This window comes from Microtus ochrogaster, chromosome 8, assembly GCF_000317375.1.
Source record: "Microtus ochrogaster isolate Prairie Vole_2 chromosome 8, MicOch1.0, whole genome shotgun sequence".
In the NCBI taxonomy this organism is placed as follows: Eukaryota; Metazoa; Chordata; class Mammalia; order Rodentia; family Cricetidae; genus Microtus; species Microtus ochrogaster.
The window spans coordinates 35,535,633-35,557,179 of NC_022015.1; the positions used below are offsets into that span (position 1 = coordinate 35,535,633).

Consider the following 21,547-nt stretch of genomic DNA (forward strand, 5'->3'; position numbering starts at 1 on the left):
ACACACACACACACACACACACACACACACACACACACACACACACACTCACAGTGTCCAAAGAGATTTCTCTTTAGAGCTATAGAACTTACTTTTCTCACATTTAGCATTGTGTGTGTGTACGTGTGTGTGTATGCATGTGTGTGTTTGTGTGTGTGTGTATACATGTGGAGATTGAATGTTGATGTTAGGTATCATCCTCAATTACTTTTCCACTTTATTATTCGAGGCAGGGTCTCTCTATGAAACCAGCACTCACAGATAGAACTAGTCTTGCTAGCCATCTTACCTCTCCTTCTTCGGGTAAAATTACTGGCGGCCTACTGCGCCCATCCAGCAGCACTGTGAGGTCTGGATGTCTCATGCTTGCCATGCAAGTACTTTAACAACTGAGCCAGCTCCCTTTTTAAAAACTGCATTTTGAGCCAGGCACACTGGCACATGCCTTTAATCTCAGCACTTGAGAGGCAGAGGCAGGTGGACCTCTCTGAGTTCCAGGACAGCCTGGTCTACAGAGTGAGTTTCTACATAGAGAAACCTTGTCTCAAAAAAAAATTGTGTGTGTGCACAAGTGCATGCATGCACAAACGTGTGTGCAGAGAGGGCAGAGCACAGCTTTCAGGGTTCAATTCTCTTTCCACATGTAGGTTCCAGGGGTTGAGCTCAGGCCATCAGGACTGGTAAGCCTCTTACGTGCTGACCCTTCTCACAGCTCCTCTAAAACTACCATTTTCTTTAGAGTGAGGGCCATTCCACCACCAGGCATAAAGCCCCGAGACAACCATCTCATGTCAGAAAGCATGTCAGCACTTGGAGGCGCTGGGCACTTGTCAACATGACAAAGCAGCCAGGTTCAAGGGACAGCACCCACTTGCCACACTAGGGACACCAGGGTAAATGGCAGTGACAGATTTCAACAGTTGGCAGTGGGTCCATCTTAAAGGTCATTTATTATTCACTTTGCTGTGGGCAAGAAAAAACTGGGGGTGGGTTTTTGTTTTGTTTTGTTTTTGTTTGTTTTGAAACAGAATGTCAACTAATAAATGTACAGAGAAGGATGGAGTTAGAAGGCCATCTCTTAGCAACACCATAATAATGAAATCGGCCCAACTGGGTAACAAGGAGGTTTTAATGGGACAGTTAGGTGGCTTCAGCTTTCCTCATACCGTGGGTGGGTTTACAAGGGAAAAAAGATGGCACGACACTGGAGAAAACTCCTGGGTACAACTTTTAGCCAACACTCAGTCAGTCCTGCCTGTGCTTCTTTTCGGACAGTGATGACAGGAACAGGCCACACGTGCCTGTCTACTTCCAATACTTGAAAACAGGACGTGATCTCACCCAGGTGAAGCAAGAGCCTCCCGGCGGCATCAGCAGCAGGAAGCCAGCGAAGCCTGAAGCAACCAAGGACCTGAGCCGTTCACTGAGCTGAGGGCTCCTGAGGTGGGAGATACCTGGGGGGGGGGGGGGGGAGGAGGAAGAAGTAGAAGAGGGGAGGAAAAGGGAGGAGGAGAGGAGGGAGGGAGAACAGGGAGGAGGAGGGGGAAGAAAAGGAGAGGAAAACAGACAAGGGAGGAGGGGAATGGGAAAAGGAGAGAGCTGAAAAGAAAGAAAGAGAGAGAGAGAAGAGGGATGGAGACAAACAGATGAGGGAGAAAGGAGAGAGACAGAGATGGGGAGGAAGGAGGAGAAAAGAGCAGGGACAGAGGAGGGGAGAGAGCGTGAGAGGTAAGGGGAAGACAAAGACAGAGACAGTGTGTTCTGCAGGTCCCAGGGAGGGCTTTGAGACACTGGCAGAATACTGGTCCCCACATGGATATGTAATCTGGAAATTGGGTTAAAATGGAGGGAGGAGGCCTCAGAAGTCTCTCAAACCGTGATGTCAGATGAACCTTGACCTTCAGCAGCTCTGCTAACTCATTGATCCTCGATAAGACTTTTTCATAGGAGGAATGGATTGGGATTCTGTGGCTTGGGTATGGCTTGAATCACCCCCAAAGCTTCCTGTGTTAGAGGCTTGGTCTTCAGTGTGGCTCTGTCAGAGGCCCTGGGTCCTTTAAGAGTCGGTAGTAGTAGCCGCAGTGGTGGCGCACGTCTTTAATCCCAGCACCTGGGAGGCAGAGGCAGGTGGATCTCCGTGAGTTCGAGGCCAGCCTGGTCTACAAGAGCTAGTTCCAGGACAAGCTCCAAAAGCTACAGAGAAACCCTGTCTCGAAAAACTAAGGGGGAAAAAAAAAGAGTCAGCAGTAGTGAGTGAGAGACCAGGTTTCTGGAGACAACATTCTAGGGAGAGATTAAATAGTACACAAGGGCCCCAGTTGGTTACCAAAGAGGACACAAAACAACAACAACAAAAAAAACCAACAACCAACCAACAAACAAACAAAGCAAAAATAACAACAACAACAATCCAAGATAAGCCATATTAGGTAAAGTGCTTGTCCCACAAGCACACAGGCCTGAGTTCTGTATCTGATGACCACATAGGAAACCAGACACAGTGTTCCACGCTTGTAATCCCAGAGCTGGGGAGACAGGTGGAGCCCTGGGGCTCGCTGGACAGACTATCTGGTCTTATCTTCAACTTCTGGGTTGCAGTAAGGCACCCTGTCTCAAAACACAAGGTGACTGTCTCCTGAGGAATGACAGCAGAGACTGACCTCTGACCTCTACAGGCACTCACACAAACAGGCACCCAACACACACCAACGTGTACATTCTTGTTCTTGCTTACACACAAACAAAGCAACTCTGACCCCTCCCCACTCTCTTACACCTACAGCCATGGTGACACCATCATCACGAGGTCATCACCAAAGCCAAGCTGAGACAGCCATCATGCTTTGAACCTATACAAATGGTCTTTTCTTCACACTTCCCCCAGCTTCAGAAGTTTCGATATAGTGAGGAAAAAAATGGGCCAAGACAGGGCTTGACACTTGTCCTAGACTGAGGTGAACCTGAGTGACTGCTACCCAGGGACTCATCTGCATTTGACATACCCTATAATGGAATGTGCCCCATCCCCAGATTCCTTAGCTTGGACTTGCTTCCAATGTGTTCTGGCTTGAAGGTGATCTGAGTGTGTCCCCACAAGACTGTGTTCTGGAAGTTCAGTCCCCGGAATGGCAGGGCTGAGGCCTTGTGGAGGTGGCGCTGTCCCTGGAGGCACCCACCTCAGAAGCATTAATGCCAGTCTCAACCTCGGCTTGCACATGTGGTTGTGAAGGGAGGCAGCTTGTCCTGAGTCCCCCAGCATCCTATCTCACTGTGGGTATTCTCCTGCATACCTGATGAGACACAGCCAGGACACACTGGTCATCCAGGAGTTGACTGAGCAAATAGGAGGCAGCCACTTGGCATTCCATGACATTTAAACCCACTGGAGCTGATTTCATCCTTGAAGGAGAAAGAGGGAGAAACGGAAAGGCAAGAAACCCTATGTTTTCACAAGTGGAAGAGTGATCTAAACGAACCCTTTTCTATTATAAAATACCCGCCCTTGGAATCTTGTTATAGCTTCAGGAAGCAGACCAAAATGAACTGTCTCCATCTTTTGTGTCTCTGTTGTATGCATGTGACTCTCATGCTTAGGCATCGTAGCAAATGTGTCACGAGTGTCTCGGTCATTTTGTCTACCCTCGGTTTTATTTCACAGACTGAAACAACGAAACCTTCAGAGACCTCATCTGTCCTGGGGTGACTCTAAGATGAGAGCGGCCAGGTGAAGGAGGCAAGGCTAGGGGCTGACTTGTGGGCTATGCCTCTTATTCTATCAGGACCCGCTGCCTGCTGACAGGCAGGAGTTTCTAGTTTTCCCTGCTTTCCCCCAGCCATCATGGCTGCTGCTATGCATTCCTTTGGTGAAGGGGTCAGCAATGACTACAAGGCCACTGGCGGGGCTTAGAGGGTGGGGAGTAGTGACGCTTTCTCCAACTACTGGCTCCTGTCATTGCCTCTGGCCCTTCATCAGCATGTACATGCATGTACATCCAGGTGCACACCAGCCACAGTGCAGTGCAAAACAAGGACAGTACAGTGCACACACATGTGCCTACCTACCCACATGTATGCACACATGTAAAAAGGTGCACACACACATACCTACACGTACATACCCTGCAAACATGCAGACAAGTTTGCACACAGGTATAAATATACATGCACCTGGGCACATACACATGAAACCAGGCAAGAATATATACATGTATGAAGGCATGCAAACATCTATAAATGCCTGCATACATACATGCATATACACATGTAAATACTTACATATGTGTGCACACGAACATGTAGGCATGGATATATGAATGAACACACACCCACACCAACACAGTCTTTAGTATCTGGTTGGTTGCAGGCTTTTCCTCAGATCCCTGAGAGGCAGGATCTACAGTACTAATTGGGGGATAGAAACACAGTCTGGGCAAGATCACCATGCTGGCTACTAATTCCAGCTCAAAATGGTCATACTGTTACGTAGATAGATTAGGTGAGGGATGGACGGACCAGTAAGTGTGGAAGAAGACTTCTGGGGGAAGGTGAGCAGAAATGATGGCCTGCACAGGCAAGGGGGAAGGTATGGAGCAAAGAATGTTCCAGACACTGCTCAGGGAAAGAAGTCTACCACAGAGACATGATATAGGATCCCACTCCTGAGGTCCCTGGAGACCTCAGATCCACAGAAACAGAAAGCAGGGTGGGATGATGGGTCCAGAGGAGGGACAGAGAGTCTGTGTTTCATGAGGAAAGATGCAAGCAGGAGGTGAACACCGCCGAGCTGTCATTTAGACAATGCAGTGTTATACACTTTACCACAGTGTGTGCAGGAGGTGAACACCGCCGAGCTGTCATTTAGACGGTGCAGTGTTATACACTTTACCACAGTGTGTGCAGGTTGTACACAGGCGTGTCTGTAGAGGCTGCTAGGACTGGACAGGGTCTCTGCTGACCTCAGGCTTCTGCTGTAGTCTGCAGATGGGATGGGAGAGGATGAGGACGGGAAGAGAGCATGGGGAGCATGAGACTAGGGCCCATGGAGCTGGCTATGCCATCGAAGAAGCAAGAAGAGAAAAGGCAGCTTGAGGAATTTCCTTGTGTATGCAAGAATCGAACAAGAAAAAGATAGAGAATGGTCACATTCTAGTAACCAGAGCTGGGGACAGATGCTACCCAGGCACTTCATGGGGAGGAGTTAGGGCCAAGACAGAGAGCACTGCTAGACTTGGGGGCCAGGAGCTCATGGAACATGTCCTGACTGGGCACAGTGCACAGTGATCAGTTGGGGTCCCAGGGGATGGGAAGTGGGAAACAGGAGGTCCCCTATGACGCTGGGCTCCCAGGCAATCTGGATTAACCTGAGGCAGACAATTGCCCAGCTCTGACCTATGAATAGCACAGGAGGAGGCCAGTACCCAAGACTTCAGGGATGGGTTCTAGGTGGGCAGGCCAAGACAAACGTGAGACCTAAAGAAGATGGCCGCCCCTTCACCTCCACACTCCGGGCTGCCACTTTCAGCTCAGAGAAGGTGGTACCATGCAGACCCCATCTCTCCCGGCATCCACAGATACTTCTCTATGAAAAGAAAATACTTCATTGCATGTAAATGACATGGGATCTGATTCGTTCTTAGCAAACATAACAGCTCCGTCCTTTTCAGTAACTCCACTAGACAATCACCATTATGTGATGTTAGAATATTCCCAGCACACAGGCCCCAATCTCCCCATTAGCACCCACTCCTCCCTTTATTTCCCCCTAGTTCCAGGAAGCCACTTTCTTTTCTAAGAACCCAGCTCTTCTGGGTTTCTTACATAAACGGAACCCTTTGGTGAAACTTCTGGATAAAACAAAGCAAAGTTCCACTTTCACCTAACGGACAGCTGGGACTACACAGCCAGGTGTGCATCCCCACCCCCACAGAGAGGGCAGGGATGGTACCCATCCCCCTTCTGGCTGAGCTGCAGCTGGAGCAGTAAATCCTGCGAGAGAAAGGTAGCATCTAGGAAATCATAAACACTAGGTGCAGCGGTCTAGAGGAGGGGAAGGAAGAGTCATCATTCCGTCCTACTTGCTCACAGCATAGGGAAGGATTCCATAGCCCTCACAGGCTCAGAGCTGCAACCGGTCACATGGTCTGGCTGGTATTTATAACCATCTTCCTGCATGTCTCTTTCCTTCAGCCTGTGCCTTGGCTGATTGTGGCCCTTTACCTGGTGGGTGACCTACGCCTTCATTCCCGAAGGGTCTGGGCCCTCGGCGGTCCAGCGTGGATTGGGCAGTAGAATCTTTCCACTGATGTTAATCACTGGGACCAGAGCTGCAGGTCATCATCTATGTTCTAGTCTTTCTGTTGTGGAACCGCAGCCTGTCTCCCCTGGTCAGGGCAACTACACCAGCCCGTAAACAATCAGCCCCTTTACACTCATCCATTGCTGGTGGGAATGCAAACTTGTGCAACCACTTTGGAAAGCAGCATGGCGGTTTCTCAGGAAATTCAGTATAAACCTACCCCTGGACCCAGCAATACCACTCTTGGGAATATACCCAAAAGATGCCCTATCATACAACAGAAGTATATGCTCAACTACGTTCATAGCAGCATTGTTTATAATAGCCAGAACCTGGAAACAACCTAGATGCCCTTCAATGGAAGAATGGATGAAGAAAGTATGGAATATATACATATTAGAGTACTACTCAGCAGTAAAAAACAAGGACTTCTTGAATTTTGCATGCAAATGGATGGAAATAGAAAACACTATCCTGAGTGAGGTAAGCCAGACCCAAAAAGAGGAACATGGGATGTACTCACTCATATTTGGTTTCTAGCCATAAATAAAGGACATTGAGCCTATAATTAGTGATCCTAGAGAAGCCAAATAAGAAGGAGAACCCAAAGAAAAACATATAGACATCCTCCTGAATATTAACCTTCATCAGGCGAGTAAAGGAGACAGAGACAGAGACCCACATTGGAGCACCAGACAGAAATCCCAAGGTCCAAATCAGGAGCAGAAGGAAGGGGAGCACGAGCAAGGAACTCAGGACCGCGAGGGGTGCACCCACACACTGAGACAATGGGGATGTTCTATCAGGAACTCACCAAGGCCAGCTGGCTTGGGTCTGAAAAAGCCTGGGATAAAACCGGACTTGCTGAACATAGCGGACAATGAGGACTACTGAGAACTCAAGAACAATGGCAATGGGTTTTTGATCCTACTGCACGTACTGGCTTTGTGGGAGCCTAGGCAGTTTGGATGCTCACCTTACTAGACCTGGATGGAGGTGGGTGGTCCTTGGACTTCCCACAGGGCAGGGAACCCTGATTACTCTTTGGGCTGACGAGGGAGGGGGGCTTGATTGGGGGAGGGGGAGGGAAATGGGAGGCAGTGGCGGGGAAGAGACAGAAATCTTTAATAAATAAATTAATTTAAAAAAAAAAACAATCAGCCCCTTGCAGCCTGGAGATTCTCTCACAGGAGTATCTCAAAGTGGACCTATGGTCACCTCAGCCTCCAGGGTACTGGGAGTTAGTGTAGCACCCATTGGCAGAGGTCTTCATCAAGAGGACCTAGACTAGTGGGGACAGGGAGACAAACGCTACTGGCAAAGGGGCTAGGATATAACTTGGTAGCAAAGTGCTTGCCTGCTACATGCAAGAGCCTTGGGTTCAATCTGCCAGTCACTGGTGGACTTTCACTGGGGAACAAGAATATCATTGATGCGTTAACCTCTGGATTGCCAGGACCATGAGCAGTGGCTACAGGGACACGAGCACATGGATGGGTTCAGAGGCTATTGTTCCCGCTCCTCCGTGTCCTCAGACCAGGGAGGGGGAGCCTGGGAAAGATGGCAGTTCTCTGAGCTTGCACTCTCTGCTTTATGGCCCTACCTGTGCCGAGTCCCTGCCCCCCTGCCCGGAAGAAAGCCCTGTGACACACAGCAGGGAGCCAAGCAGGCTGTGAAGGTACCCTGGGTCAGGAGAGCCCCTTCATATTCAGGTTTGCCTTGGTGCCAGTGGCAGCAGAGGGGTACCCCCATGATGGCAGTACTCCAACATCACCCAGCAGTGTGTGCCAGGCAGGGAACCTAGCAGATGGACCTCGATGAGTGGACACCCATGTACTGTACCATACCATTCTCAAACCCTTTGGGGACTGACAGGGACATCCGGGGGAAAGGCTGGCCGGCGGCCACTGACTAGGTCCTCTCATCCACCATGGACCTCCATTCAGCCCAGAGGTTTATTTCTGTGACCAGCATCTCTAAGGAGCATATGCCTCTTCACATCCTGTGCTCTGCATCCTGGGAGACCCTGGGTGAGGTCCAGCCGTTTCCTCAACCTCCTGCTACCACCTTTTTCAAATGCTTGCCTTTCAGTCCTTTGAGCATCATGACCGACTGGCCACCTGTCGGAGCCCGTGTGGGTCCAACACAGATTCCCTAACTAGACTGGAATGGAGTCGCAAGGAATAATCAAACATAGCTTACACGGTCATCATGGAAGGGCAAGATCTCTCTCCAAAAAAGATCTCTCATTTATTCTTCAAACAGCTTATATACCCTCACATCAATAGAGTGGGAACACATTAGGCTGTCTCCTAGGCAACCAGGTGCCTGGGCTCAGGTCACGTCCACATCTAGGAGTCAGGTAGGCCATGAATTAGCATCTCTATAAGACATCCTCCAAATTACAAAGGAAGGAAGCACCAAACATCCTGACCAGTTTGAGTCAACACCTCTCCTCAGGAGATCTACATTTCTAACAAGTACATCCTCATCCTTGCTATTGTTAGGCAGAGACAGCTTGTCCGCAGAGCTACATCTCAGACTGGGTCTATGGCTTTTGTGCCATACAGAAATATGGGCCTACAGCCACCAAATGGTGGAACCTATAATCCTGATCTCTCCTTCCAGGTCAAGTAGAGCAACCAGGGTGACTGCGCTGAGCCTCACCTGCTGGGGTGTAGCCTTCCTCCCATTCCCGACAGGAGGCTGCAGGCTACCCTCTCACTTTGGGATTGGGCTGACGTGCCATGCAAAGCTACTGGAAGCCAGGGAAAGACTTTTTCTTTCTCAGTGACTGGGTACCAGGAAATGACATATGAAGGACAGGTGCTGCTGGGAGGGGCTGCCAAAGAAGCAGGAACAAGCCACTGGCATCATGGGAGCTCTTTATGGAACTCCATGGAGCTTTGAAGTACGTAATGGTCAGTCTTGACTGTCAACCTAATGGGATTTAGAATCACCATGGAAACAAACTTTAGGGCATATTTGTTGGGGATTTTCTAGATTGGGTTAGTTGAGGTGCAAAGGCTCACCCTAAATGTAGGTGGCACCATCTCGTAGACTGGGGTATCGGAATGGATAGAAAGCAGGAAAGCTGAGCACCAGCATTCATCTCAATCTGCTTCGTAACTGTGCGTGCAGCGCTGCGAGCTGCCTTCCTCACTATGATGGACTGTCCGAGTGAACCTTTTCTTCCTTAGGTTGCTTTTGTGAAACATTTGTTTCGGGAGTGAGTGAAGTGACTAACACAGAGTTGGTGGTTATCAGGCCTGCCCTGCACCCATTGCCTCTACGAAATGCTGAAACACACCTGTGTCCCCCAACCCATCGAATCATGGGTCATTTCATAGCTCATTTATATGTACAGTTCAGGTCATGTGGCCAGTTGGTGTCACATGGCCATAGTGGCATAAAGCCTAGTGGCAATCCAGGATCTGAGGAAGGATCCGTGGGGGATGGCAGGACTCAGCTCCATAGACCTAGGTGGTCGACTGTGAAGTCCCTGCAGGAGCCGGAATGGCCCCCACAGGACTTCCTACCTCCCGCAGGCACCTTGCACATCGTGACTCTGATGCTCAGAAACACTCACACAGCTAAGAAGGTTGCACAGCAGCCTGGGCCTCTTCTTGTCTGGGTGTCTTAGTTTTCCATTGATGTGAAAGGGCACCATGACTACGGCAACTCTTTCAAAGAAAACACATAATTGAAGGGGACCACTTATAGGTTCAGAGCTCTGGCTCATTATCGTCATGACAGGAAGCATGGTGGCATGCAGGCAGATGGAATACTGGAGCTGAAAATGCTGCATCGTGCAGGCAAGAGGAAGTTGACTGTGACATTGGGTGGTATCCTGAGCATAGAAAATCTTAAAGCCCACCCCTACAGTGACTCACATCCTTTAAAAAGGCCACACCCACACCAACAAAGCCATGCTTCTTGATAGTGCCACTCCCTATGAGATTATGGGGGCCAGTTTACACTTAATACACTGGGCCTCATTGAAAAGTGACATCCCTGTGGGTCACTTGATATCATGTATCCGATAACTATAAAATCCAAAGAGAGCCGCAAGGCCCTGTGCTGTATCTTACACAATAGAAAGTACCCTAAGCAGTTCTCCACTTGACCCAGGCCACTGCAGTGTAGCAATATCATCAAGGCAGAAGCCTCCCCCAAATCATGTGGGATTTGATCACCTGACCTTCAAACACACACCATGTGGCCAAGTCATCTTTAGAGATCATGAAGGTCAGCATTAAATGTCAACTTGATACAACCTAGAGTTGTCACCTGGGAAGAGAGTCTCAGTGAGGGGTTGCCTACTTTGGCTGACCTGAGAGCATGACGGGGGGGCGGGAACCTGTCTTAATTAAGGTAATTATGGGAAGACTCGGCCCACCATGGGCAGCACCATTCCCTATGGTAGGGGCTTCTGAACTGGGTGATAGTAGAGACTAACAGCATAAGAAATAAAACCAGGACAGATGCCTACAACTTCCTGCTCAGATGGTGCAGGAAGCACAGCTGTGTGTTTGGAGCAGCAGAGCAGCAAGATGCCCATAGGAAGAGAAGTCAATTCGGATCCCTAGGGCTGGAATACGACAAGGTGTTCCCAAGCCTCTGAGGTGGGACAGACTAGTGTGTTTCTTAGTAGCTGAAGACAGCAGGTTCCTGGTAAGTTTTATTAAGATGTACAAAGAAACCCGGTGCATTCACCAGCTCCACAGCCAATAAGTTGGACTTTGTTAAATTGAAAGTTTCTGTTGTATTAGTCACCTCAGCTGTTGCTATGTCAACATGCCTGATAGAAACAACTGGAGAAAGGAACCGTTTGTGTGAGCTCCCAGTCCATCGCGGCAGTGGGAACAGCTCGTAGCTTCAGCAGCGGAACACAGGATGGCTTGCTCACTTCTCTGTGGATCAGGAAACAGAGACAGGTTAGAAAGTGAGGCCATGCTATGATCCTCTATGTCCATCCCACAGTGTCCTACTGCCTCCAAGGAGGACGTACCTCCTGAAGCTGCAACCTTCCCAAAACAATGCCCCAGGTGGGAACTAGGTGTTCAAATACATGGGCCTGTGGGAGGCATTTCACACCCAAGCAACACATCTCCTTTGCAGAAACATTGCTAAAAGAAGAAAAGGAACTGGATATGAGAACATGTACCTGTGATCCCAGCATTTGGGAGATAGGGACAGGTGAAGTCCAAAGTCATCCTCAGCAAGTCAGTGAGCTCAAGGCCAGCCTGGGATACAGGAGACCTGTGCCAAACAGAGAGGGTCAGGGTTACGGGAAGCTGGTGATATGGCTCAACTGTTAAGAGGACACACTGAGCAATCAAAAAGACCAGAGTTCAGATCCCAGCATTCACATGGTAACTTGAGAATTCTGTGTACACCTGTGACCCAGCTCTGAGGGGATCAGAAGCAGGAGGATCACTGGGGCTTCCTGGTTCCCAACCTAGCTAAGAAAACACAAACCACAGGCTCAGGAAGAGAGCCCCTGCTTCAAAGGAACAGGTGGAGAGTGACATACAAAGACACCTTATATCCTCTTCTGGCCTCTGCATATAGGCATTGATTTGTGCACCCCTCCACACACAAGTGTGCATATACTCACACAGACATATACACAAATAAGTAAATATTTTTAGAAGAGGAGGAGGACAAAAAGAGAAGCCACAGACTGGGAAAATAACTTTGCAAATTTTTAAAAAAGATTTATTTATTTTTATGTATGAGAGTTTTATGTCCATGTATATATATATGTACCACATGCATGCATAGTGCCTATGGAGGCCAGAAAAGGGCATTGGATCCCCTGGAGTTAGAATTATTGATGGGTTTGAGCCACCAGATGGCTGCTGGAAACTGAAGCTGAGCCCTCCGTAAGAGAGGTAAGTGTTCTTAACCACTGATCCATCTGTCCAGCATCGTCAAAGTATTTTATATGATAAAGGACCCCTATTCCAAATATACAAAGAACTCTTAAATATCAATAATAAAAAATTATTTAAAAGATGTAGATGCCCCACCAAAGGTGAGTGAGGTAGGTGCCTTACCTGTGGGTGTCAGACAAGCAGATTTTCAACATCTCACAGAATTGGAGAACTGCAATTCAAACAATAAGGAACCATCACTGACCATGATGATGGCCAAAGTCAGGAAAACTGACAATACCTGATACTGTGGGGACATCACATCACTGCTGGGGGGAATGCCACATGGCACAGTGCAGAAGCACAGTATGTCAGTGCTGGAGGGTAAGTGGGAAGTTCCTGACACTGGCCCACGTGGTAAGCACTTAGACCCCAGTAGGTGGTGCTATTATTGAAGGTGGGAACGCTGGACCAGGGGGCTCAGCTGAAGGAAGGAGGCCATTAGGGGAATTCCTTGGAGAACATGGCTCTTCACCAGGTCCCTCGTCTTTGCTTCGTGTCCATGATGAGATGAGCAACCTCCACCTGCACATGCTCCTGTCACTCCAATGTCCCTGCTGCAGTCAGGAGACACTGAGATACCTCTGTCTCAGATGCTGTGAGTACCAAGAAATGGTCCAGAAACACCCCCCAAATCCTAACTATTTCTCTTTCCCCAAGCAAAGGCACTAGGTGAGTGGCTGCAGGTCCCTTTAGGAGGCTGGAAGAAAGAGGAATACGAGATTGTATAGCAGAGCAGGACCCTTTCTCAGTCTGGGATGCTGAACTGGGTCTTGGTAGAGTCAGGCCTTGTGTGAGTGCTGCCAGGGGGTGGGGCCTGAAGCTCCTCATTAGTGCTGTCAGCTGACTCCAGTGCCAGTCCTTCAGTCTTGGAGATGCCATGACCAACTGAGCAGGCACAGGTATCTACAGGCCAGGCAACTCTAACCACTGTCCACCACAGATGCCACATTAGCAACAGGCCCAGGGGTTCCAAGCCTTGTCCTGGCAAAGGTTCCTCTTGTCTGTCTTCCATAAAGGTCTCAGTTCTCCCAGCCCAGCACCCACCCTGACCAGCCACCCCTCTTACGTCTGCCTCATTACTGATTCTGGGGTTTGAAATGTCAGGATTTGGTTGAGCACAGTTGTTTATGCCTGTAAACCCAACCCTTGGCAGACAGAGGCAAAGGATAGAGTTCAAAACCAGCCTGAACTATGTATGTGTTTCCAAGCCAGTCAGAACTATATTCAAAGGCCCTGTGTCAAAAATGAAATGAAATAAAACATCGTAAGTTTATATCACATTGACTTAAGACAGGAACAGTGGTTGGCTAAGGTCACCATGAAAGCCCAGTGTGAACAAGCCCATTGACTGGGACAGGACTGCACTCTCTGTGTGCCTGTGGCCTCTAGGAGACAGAGACAGCCCTAGTAGGCTCCTTCCTACTTCTCAGTACTCAGAGTAACCTCTTAGGGAGACTCCAGCCTTCAGTGCCACAGCTAAGGTCAAGAGGGCCAAACCTTCAGGGTGCTTACCTAAACTTGGTTCTGGCAGTCTCTGCAAGCCCTGGTATGATAGAGCTGAGAGTCTGTGGGTCTCCCAGGGTCTTGGCCCTTCTACTTATCCCCTGATACCTTCAACCACATCTAGAGCTTTGACTGTTCAACTCACTGCTGCCAACCAGAGCCAACTCATCGATAACTGATCTCTAATCCCAGAGACGGGGTATAAGAAGATACAAGACTAGTCAGGTGGGATTGGGGAGTTACAGTCATTATGTTGGGAACACCACAACAGAGGAACAAACATGACTTCAGTGGTCCAGTTGATGAGTTTCTGCCTGGTTTTCCGGTAGCACTGGAGCCTGGAGGAGGTCCAGGGGTCACCCCATTAACAGCCCTCCCAGGTACCCCGAGCACCGGCCCCTTCTCTTCTTCACCATCACAGGTAACCCAGGTAAGACTGCAAGACTCTTCCTTACACTAAAGAATGGGACAGCACAGAGTAGAGAAATGTGCTTCCTTAAAGGGATCCTGGAGCCTGGGAAGGGGGTCATGGATCTTGGACACCTCCCCTCAGGGAGGACAGCTGCAGCCTGCAGGGTGAGCTGGACCCCACCGATGAGGAGGGAGGGAGGACAGGGATGGGTGGAGCAGGGCTGGCCTTGGTGTCCACTACTGGGGCAGGTGTGAGTACAGACTGAATGGGATTAGTGACCAGACGCCAGAAGCAGAAAGCAAGAGACCCCTGGGCTCAGCTGCGGGTAGAAGGCACTCTCACCGGAGTGGACAGTTTCAGAGTTGGGACAAAGGCAAAAGTCAGGCTACTCCCAGGTTAGGCTCCCTAACAGTCCCCTCAGGTTTGGAGCCCCACTTTCCAGGAAGTGACAAGGGCAGGAAGAGAACCAGGATGTGGGTGCCCCCATGCACCCAGGTAACAGACAAGCTGGCCTCCTGGAGTGGGAAGGGCTGTGTGTCACCCACCCTGCCCTACCAGGACCTCAGATGTCAGGTGCAGGCTGGGATGGTCCCACTCTGCTGGCCCCAAGGAGCCGACAGGAGTTTCTTCTGTCACACTTCCCTCAAGGTGGCTCTTAAGAGGACAAAAGAGGAGATTAGTTCTTTGGCCCAGGCAATAGTCTTCAAGTTGCAGGATCCTGCTCTTAGGCCAAAGTCCCCCATCCCACCAGGGTTCCCGGAGGCAACTGTGTAGGTAAACCGAGGCATTAGTGAAGGACAGCTACACAGGAACCCATGAAGCATCGCACAGATGAGCACTGGCTTGAGGGGAGGGAGGACAAGTGGGTGGTGGGTGCGTGGATGGACACCAGCTGGCAAGTGTTGTCCTCTCCCGTCTCTGATGGAGAAGGAGCAGTGGGAAGGAAAGGTTTGGGGGAAGACCAAGAGGTCGGGGCTTAGTGACACAATCTGGGGCTGACACAAACAGGCTTTGAAATGAAATCACCTTTGTAGAGTTGTCTGGGCTTATAGAAATGCTGGGTTATGCCAGAGCTCACAACGACCCTCCCACAGCCTCTACTGCCAGCTGGGAGGACAGACCAGGAGAAAAAAAAAAAGAGCTGCATCCTTCCTGCACTGTCAGTATGTGGCACATCTGTAACCTGGTGCATGAGTGTGGCCCCACACACCAAGCATTTCTCTGGCATACGCTGGCTGGGTTTCCCAATTCCATCTGATTCTGCATGACCTGCCTAGAGATGGCATTAGATCCCAAAGCTGAAACTACACCCAGTCAGAGTGCACAACCCAGCCCCCTACAGCAGCCAATCATAGCTCCTGGCTGAGACCTGTGAGCTCCTGCAGGCCCCTCCTTGGTTCTGGGTCACTTGCTGGAGTAGCTCATAGAACTCAGGGCAGCGCTGCCTGACACCTGCCCACTACTTTATTATAAAGGCCATGATGAAGGGCGGCCACAGCCACCAGACCAGAGTGCCTCCATGTCACCTTCAGGTCCACTGCCCTCTGGCACCTCCCGTGGTCAGCAGTTTGGATACGCCTACACTGTCCTTTACCTTTAACTGCGGCTTTAAGGTGCAGTCAGGCTGATGCCATCACAGGACTCCAGTTGCTCCCCACTCCATGGAGGCTGGGGAAGGGGTGGGATTGAGATCCCCAAACTCTCTGCCCTAGCCTGAACTTCCTGGTGAACACCCCCACCCTAAGGCAACCTGGAGGCCAGAACTAGTAGCCAACCCATGAAGGCTGCTCCTGCCACACTGGAGATTCTAAAAGGTTTTAGGTGTGTCCAACTTCTAGACATCAGGACCAACACTGTCACCTACAAAGTTCACGATCAAGTTTCAACTAAACCAAAAGCCCTACAGGGCTGGAAAGATGGCTCAGTTAGTGAACTGATCAATGAACAATGAGGACCTGAATTTGATCACTGCACTCATCTTAAAAGTTAGCTGTGAGGGGCTGGACAGATGGCTCTGCGGTTAAGAGCACTGGAGCCTCTTCCCAAGGAATCAGGCTTGGTTCCTAGGATGCTTATGAAGGCACACAGCTGACTGTAATGCCAGTTCCAGAGGATCTGACGCCCTCTTCTGTCCTCTTCAGGTACTGCACCATATATGTGCAGGCAAAATACCCAAACACATAAAATGAAAATAATCTAAAAGGAAAAAAAAAAAAAGAAAAGAAAAAAGAAGATGGAGAGTAATCAAGGAAGACACCTAAAGTTGGCTTTTGGCCTCTGCATGTGTGTGAGTACATACAAAAAATTGTGAAAAATAATGTTCTTAGTATACTCACAATTTTTATGTTCAGTCACATATAGGATAACTAGTTCTCCTCGGTCACATGCAGACCACAGGACCACAGGCTGGGCATCTGTAGGAGCTTTGGACCAGGAAACCAAATATGTTTCACAGCAACATGTGACAATGGTGAGAGGCAGCTGTCACCCAGTATTGATGTATTGCTGTCAATTACCCATCTCCTGTGTCCCTGCCTGTCCTTCTGTGGCCCCAAGGCTCATCCAGGATCCCACATGACCTGCATCTTGCCTCCAAAGGCTCTTCTGGGCTAGAGCAATTTCTCACTGTCTCTGCTGCAACCATGAGATCTGAGGTGGCTGCTCGGGTGTCCTGTGGAGGGCCCTGAGCTGGGAAATGTCCCTTATTTTATTTTATTTTATTTTATTTTTTCAGTGTTAGATGGGAGTCATTTGGTTATGGAAGAAGACAGCCCTCTCCTAACCTCCCATACAGGTTCCCACCATCCGCATGACTTGTCCCCGGGTGTCATGGCTAGGCTGCCAGCAAGGCCTCCACTACACAGAGCTTCTCTCTCTTTTCAGGAAGAAGAGGCTCTAGCTGTGCATGCTGAGATCTGCCCCACCTTCAGGAGAAGGAGGGTGGAGCCTTGGGATGGTTTTGCTGGGATTCTTCTGGATTGGACATTTGCTCTACTCTTCCTCACTCACTGATATAGTTTATCCTTTACCTTATTGGAATGGATTCTCTATGGGGGTGGGGCGGTGCCACAGCACAAGTATGGAGGTGCTGTCAGGGGACAGCTTGCAGAGGTCCATTCCCCTTCTAGTGTGCAGCACCCAGAATTGAGCTCAGCTTGTTAGAATGGTGGTAGGTGTGCTTGCTTTTTTTTTTTAATCTAACACTATTACACTATTCAAAATATTCAGCTTTGGCCATTGAATTTTTTTTTTTTTTTGCATAGAACCGTTTTTAGTCAGCTCACTCGTTAGATGAAGGAAGAAGCAACAAAGAGGAAGTAATATTCCAGCAACAAGTGCCTTGTTGTGGATGCATTTGCACGCAGCGGGGGGGGGAGGAAGAGAGAGAAATAAATAGATACACACTGGGTCGTATACACAATACAGAGAGAGACACGCATAAATACAAATACACAACATACAAACACACACATATACAGAGACACACATACAAAGACAAACTAACCCACAACATACAAAACCACACACAGAGATATACACAAACATACATAACACATATACAAACACACACACAAATGTACACATGGATACACATAGATATACACAAGCACACATAGGAAGCACATAAATGTACACACACAAGCACACATATATACAAACATACATGGAGACACACAAATACATACATAGACACACACACACACACACACACACACACACACACACAACATCTTGGAGATCTGGGCAGCCAGCAATGGGCCTGGCCTCAGGACAGGGTCTAGCACAGGACCAAAATGAATCGATCCCTGAGCCATCTCTTTGAAGCCAAGCATGCAGCTTTGGGCCTCTTCCTGACTGTAGAAGGCCAGTACTGCCCTCTACTGGGAGTGGGTCATACTGCAAGGTGCCCTAAGAGGCAGTAGGCATGACAGTAGCTTCCTCTGACATATTCCTTCCTGGTAGAGAGAGAGAGTCACAACAGAAGGTGTGTACCCAAAGGGTATGCTGCCAGGTGGTCCTGCAACACATGGCTCCCTGGCCCTGCTAGTGGACTCAGGGAAGAGAAAGTGGTCACTGGTATTGGGGGGACTAGTTTGTCCCCACCACTTTGAGAAGACAAAGTAAGGCCACCTGAGCAAAGCACCCAGCTCCGCTCTTTTCTCCTAGGCACCGAGTAACCAGGGGACGGACTCTAGGTGGTTCCAGGCCTATCTTGGGCCCTGGCGGCTGCCTGGCTCTCCCTCCTGTGCAGGTGGGGAAAGGTGTTGAGGAATGAGTAAGACTAGGTGGCAAGCAAACGGAAGACTCTGCTGCAGGTGGCCTGCACACTGGAAGCTTAGGTCACCCCTGAGGCTTCGCTCGGGCTGCACCTAGGCTGCTCTGCACCCCAGCTGGGCCCTGGACTCTACCTTGAGTGATGCCTCCCCTCACCTACCTTACAGTCTCAAGACAGGGTCTCTGGAAGATGACAGCTACAGGGGAATCATCTGAGGATCTGGAAAGAGTCCCTTAGAAGAGAGAAAGAAGAGGCGACTGTAACAATAGGCTCCCATGTCAGTCTTCCTGAGTGGGTAGCCACTTGGCCATCTTCCCAGCACCAACACTGGTAGCCAGTACAGAGCCCTGTTCCACTGGCTTCTAGAAGGCCCAGGGGGTCACTCCCTCAGTTATCTGTTTTTCCTACCAAGGTGCCCCCTGACCAGAGGACCCCATATTACAGGATGTGAAAAGAGAGCCATGCAGTCCTTGCTGGAGTACCCAGAAGTCCCCTCAGGTGTTTACAAAGGCCCAGACTTAACCAGATTTTATGGGAGCCACTCATGTTATGACCAGATACACCATGGCCTCAAAAGTCCACTTAGCATGGCCCACATGTGTTTGAATTTGCAGTACTGTGCTATCCATGGCTTACGTCATTCTGTGTTATTGTAGATGATGTTTTAACAAAGATTCCTGTGGGTGTGTATGAGGCACAGGCCCTCCTGTGAGGCCCTGATATTTGAAATAAGAAAACAGTTGTTCCCCTTTCAAAAAGTGACTGGTAGCCACTTCCTAAATATAACCCCAGTAGCACAGACACTGAGAGAAACAATTAATAAATGGGACCTCCTGAAACTGAGAAGCTTCTGTAAAGTAAAGGACATGGTCAACAAGACAAAACGACAGCCTACAGAATGGGAAAAGCTCATCACCAATTCCACATCAGACAGAGGGCTGATCTCCAAAATATACAAAGAACTCAAGAAATTTGACATAAACAGAACAAATAATCCAATAAAGAATGGTGTACAGACCTAAACAGAGAACCCTCAATAAAGGAATCTCAGAGGGCTGAAGGACACTTAAGGAAATGCCCAGCATCATTGGCCATCAGAAAAATGCAAATCAAAACAACCCTGAGATTCCATCTTATACCTGTCAGAGTGGCCAAGATCAGAAACACTGATGACAGCTTACACTGGAGGGGATGTGGGGTAAGGGGAACACTCTTGCATTGCTGGTGGAAGTGCAAAATTGTATAGCCACTTTGGAAATCAGTATGGTGATTTCCCAGAAAATTAGGACACAATCTACCTCAAGACCCAGCAATACCACTGCTGGGCATCTACCCAAAAGATGCTCAATCTTACCACAAGGACATGTGCTCAACTATGCTCACAGCTGAATTAGTTGTAATTGCCAGAACATGGAAACAACCTAAATGCCCCTCAACTGAAGACCAGATAAAGAAAATGTGGTACATTTACACATGGTGCACTACACAGAGATAAAAAAAAAAAACAATGACATCTTAAAATTTGCAGGCAAATGGATGGATCTAGAAAAATCCATATTGAGTGAGGTAACCCAGACCCAGGAAGATAAATATAGTATATATTTACTCATAAGTGGCTTTTAGACATAAGCAAGAAGAAAAACCAAACTATAGGTCATAATCCCATAGAAACTAGACAACAAAGAGGACCCTAAAAGAAATATGCATAGATCTACATAGAAAGGTGAAAAAGACAAGATCTCCTGAGGAAATTGGGAGCATAGAAGGGAAGAGAGGAGGAAAAGAGGGGAGTGGAGAAAAATGTATAGCTCAATAAAAACAATTTTTTAAAAGGTAAAAAAATAGTATAAACAAAAGTCATAAATTTGAGATGCATCCGGGGCACAGGAAGAGTGGCAGGACTCGTGGGAAGGGTAAAATGATGTAAATACAATACACAAGCATGAAATTCTCAGAAACTAAAAATACATAAATAAAATAAAAGACGAAAAAGTGACCGGTAGCATCTCGAATAGTTCTTTATTTTTGTGTATTTATTTATGTGTGTGTTCCTGGGGTGGGGTGAGGTGGAGGCATGTGAAGGCCAGAGGTGAACCTCAGGTGTCCTTCCTCAGCAGCCAGTCAACAGGGTCTTTCACTGGCACGGGAGTCACCAGATAGGCTAGGCTGGCTGGCCGGTGAGTCCCAGGAATCCTCCTGCTTCAGCTGGAATTACAAATATGCCCTCACTTAAGGCCTGGCTTCTTTAACATAGTTTCTGAGGAACTCTCAAGTCTTCACGCTTGACAGGCAGGCAAACACTTTACCAACTAAACCATCTTCCCATCCTATTTATTTCTGAGATAGGGTCTTACTATGTGGGTTAGGCTAGCCTCTAACTTGCTATAATCCTCCTGCCTCAGCCTCCTAGGTGCTGGTTGTGAGAAACATGTTTTGCTTTCTATCAGAGATAGCTAGCCCACCAAAGGCCAATACCTATAAACTTGCCCCATCTTGAAACTCCTATGTATGCACCATGACTGCTTGCCCAGCCCCTGGACATTCCTGAGAGCCGACTCTATCACAACCTTCCCCTCTGTGCTGATTATGAACTGGCCAATAGCATCAGGTCCTGAGATAGTCACCAACTGCAGGAGTCTGTTTGAGGATTAACACCAGGAGGACTTTGGGACACAGGGTCTCTAAAGCAAACACTAAGGGTCCTAGTGTAGCTGGGCAGGTTAGTACACTCTTATAACCAATGCCAGACATTGGGCTCTTCTCTTACTGCTCCTCTCAAGACTCCACCCCCTCCCCCATGCTGCAGGGTGACCCAACCCATCCACTGGGAAGCCTCAAGTACCTACCAAAGCCCAGTTGTCTTGGGCCAGGCCAGGGCAGCTGCAGGTACAGAAACTGCCCCTCTTCCGGCCTGTCTTTCTTCCTTCCCCAAACCCAGCCACTATGTTAGAAGGGCTGTTGACAGATGGGAGGGCACAGCCTACCTACCGGGTCAGCTGTGGTCTGAGGTTCCCCACCCAGTGGGGAACCACAGAAGGGAGGGGAGGGGAGGAAGGGAGGAAAGAGGAGGTGGAGGGAGGGGAGGGGAGAAGAAGAGAGAGGAGAGAAAGAGGAGAGGA

General features: G+C 49.0%; 1 long non-coding RNA gene across 1 annotated transcript in view; it reads right to left on the reverse strand.

Moving 5' to 3' along the window:
• Positions 1-12,357: 12,357 nt before the first annotated feature.
• LOC113456525 overlaps positions 12,358-21,547 on the reverse strand; it is a 61,170-nt gene continuing 51,980 nt past the window's right edge. Inside the window, exon 8 of the long non-coding RNA XR_003377284.1 lies at positions 12,358-12,406. This is a non-coding gene — a long non-coding RNA (uncharacterized LOC113456525). The remainder of the gene's footprint in view (positions 12,407-21,547) is intronic.